Source organism: Myotis davidii, unplaced genomic scaffold, assembly GCF_000327345.1.
Source record: "Myotis davidii unplaced genomic scaffold, ASM32734v1 scaffold242, whole genome shotgun sequence".
NCBI lineage: Eukaryota > Metazoa > Chordata > Mammalia > Chiroptera > Vespertilionidae > Myotis > Myotis davidii.
This window is the reverse complement of record NW_006295821.1, coordinates 1647026-1650277: the sequence shown is the minus strand read 5'-3', so window position 1 is coordinate 1650277 and position 3252 is coordinate 1647026.

Sequence of the window (3252 nt, the reverse complement as noted above, 5' to 3'; positions counted from 1 at the left end):
TACGGAGCACCTGTCTGTGCCAGGGGCTGGGCTACAAAGGCACGGCTAGCATCCGCGAGACCTCACCGCCCTGAGAGAGCATCATCCAGAAAACGGCTGTGACTGGGGTGGGGGCAGGATGCAGGGGGAACCCCAAGCAACTCAGGGAAGGTTCTCCAGTGGAGTTAAAGCCGAGCTGGGTTTGAAGGACGAGGAAGGGCATTCCAGGTGGAGGGAACGGCATGTGCGAAGGCAGGGAGGCAAGAAACAGCCTGTGGGAGGGCGATGGAGCCCAGGTCCAGGAAATCTGCTGGGTGAGGTTGGGCCCCAGAACCCACTACCTGGACCCTCTGCCTCCTTGACCTCCTTTGCTCCCGGCTGCCTGGCCAGGAAGAGACCCTCATCCACCTGCACAAAAGGAGGCTTTGAAGCTGGAGAGAGGGAGCGAAGAAGGGCGGGCCAGCTGGTGTGTATTTTTGGATTGCTTCTCAGAAATCTCCTCCTCCTCCCACACCACGGCAACCGGGCAGCAGCTGGGGGAGCTGCCGGTGAGCAGGGCTGAGTTGAGGGGAGGATGGGCTAGGGGTAGGGACCTCTGCTCCCTCTCTCAGAGCCTCAGCTTTGGCATCTAGAATATGTGCACAACAACCTAGTTGCTGGCTCCTGACAACCCAGGTGCTCCAGGAAGCGGAGGCCCAGGCTGGACTCCTTAGGGGGAAGGCCTGGGAGGTAAGGGTGGGCCTGGGGAGTACCCTGCCTCATCCTGCAGCTGGGGGCTCCACAAGGCTGCGGGTTCCCACCTCTCCCTAATCAGCACCCCGCCTCACCACCCTTCCCTCACCCAGCCTTCCAGGGACTGCACGGGCCCCTCTGGGCCTCTTGGGTTTTGGATGAGCCACTGCTCTCCTGTCTCCTTTTCAGTCCCAGCTGTCACAGTCCCAGCAGGAAAGAGATGGCACACTCAAATGATTTTCTGGAAGGACTTTGGCAAAGGGACTGTTGACAAGTGTGAGAGCAGGGGCAGACAGCCAACCAGGGAGGTGGCACCCGGAAACAAACCATCACAGGTCTCAAGGGCGTGGGCCACGTGATCAACTGGAAGTGGGCATGTGAACAAGGGATGTGGCCAGGAACCTCCAGAAGCTGAAGAGGCAGGAAGGACTCCCCTGGAGCCCTGGGAGGGAGCACAGCCCCAGACACCCCAGTTTCAGATTCTGGCCCCAGAACGGGGAGAGCACAGGTTTCTGTTTGTTTAGGCCAGTCCGGAGTCATGGGAGCAGCAGCCCCAGGAAATAGACCCCTCCATTTGGGGCTTTGACTGGGTTCTGGGGACAGCAGAGCCCTGTGCCCCGGCAGGGGCGACCCCCTAGACCGCTCACTGCAGGGCTCACAGGGAGGTTCATCCCTGTGTCTGTGCCTCAGCCCCGTCTCCCACTCCCCCCGGGCTCCTCAAACTTGTGCATGCACCGAGTGACCAGGTGAAGTGCACAGACCCACCCACCCTAGTTCCGCTTTCCAAATGTCTTATAATCTTTCCTACTTTTTACTTCCCCCTGAGTAACAGAGTCCACAACATGAGGTCCCACACCTCAAATCCTTCTCCCCGAGGGTCAGTTTTGTGTTCATCTGGGGCATGCAAATGTTGGCAATTTTCACAGAACCCACTTAAAATAACTTTTTAGAACAGTTTTACATTTACAGAAACATTGCAAAGATGGCACTAAGTTCCCATAAACACTATTATTTTTTTATATATATATTTTATTGATTTTTTACAAAGAGGAAAGGAGAGAGATAGTCAGAAACATCGATGAGAGAGAAACATCGATCAGCTGCCTCCTGCACATCTCCTACTGGGGATGTGCCCGCAACCCTGGTACATGCCCTTGACCGGAATCGAACCTGGAACCTTTCAGTCCGCAGGCCGACGCTCTATCCACCGAGCCAAACCGGTTTCGGCAACACTGCTATTATTAACATCTGACATTAATATGGTGCATCTGCTACAACGAAGGAACCAATACTGATACATGTTGTAACGAAGGTTTTAGCTAATGTCTGTTTTCTGTTCTCGTTCGCACATACATTAGATGCCTCCCTAGGCTCTGGGCTGCGGGTTTCTCAGACTGACAACCTCAGCGACCCCATTCCCATGAGTGCATCTGCTGGTGCTTGGTGACCCGGCACTCCCTCCTGTTGGCCCAATGATGTCATCACTCTTTGTGTCCCTAAACCACAAAATCTGAACACTGAAAAGCCCCCTAGCAAGCATGGCAGCTGCCAGACTTACACAGGTGACTGGGGTAGAAAACGTTTACCGTGGATGAGGACAAAATACACTCCTGTGCGCTTGTTGGTTCCTCTGCCTCTCCTGGGAGTGCAGACCCAGCCTTCAGCGCTGATGCAGATACCAGTCCCTCCTGACCAAGACGATGAAGTTGTGTGCTGCTCAGGCAGCTGTTCTTTCTCCTTCCCGTTTTCTTCTTCCTGTTGCTGCTCTTGGCTGGAACTTCAGGAGGTGATGGCCACACACCTACCCGCCTGCCCCAGGCTCTTCCTCCTCCCTCCCACCCTCCACAGCAATCATTACTTTGGGCCCCTGAGGCCCGGTCAGGGATCACAAAGGCTGTTCTGCATCAGGGAGGCCTCCCGAGAGGTTTTTACATAAACACTGTACTTGGCATATGTCTTCTCAACAAATCTCTTGGTTCAAATTAAAATTCCAGCTGAAACTCCGAGCAGCTTGTTCTGGCCTGACGGGCTGGAAGGCTGAGGGACTTTCAGGTTTCTGGAAGGTCAGTGTGGACTGCAGGTGAGATCGCCTTCACTCGTGTGTCAGTCAGGGCTCCCCAGGAGGCAGACACCAGGCCAATTACCTTAACAGCAAAAATTTACCCGCAGAATGTTCACCAGGTGGGAGCTGTCAACCAGATAACAGGCAGCACACGTGATGAGGTTCTGGTCAGATTTCCCGCGGGTGGTCATCAGCCTGGGGTTCTTCTTTCCATACGTCGTTGCCGCGAGAATCTGCTGCTGCGCCTGTGGCTAATGGTTATTTGCCTCATCATCTAAGACAGTGGTTCTCAACCTGGGCTGCACATTAGAATCACCTGGGAATCTTTTTTTTTAAAAAATATATATTTTATTGATTTTTTTACAGAGAGGAAGGGAGAGAAACAGAGAGTCAGAAACATCGATGAGAGAGAAACATCGATCAGCTGCCTCTTGCACATCTCCTACTGGGGATGTGCCCGCAACCGAGGGACACGCCCC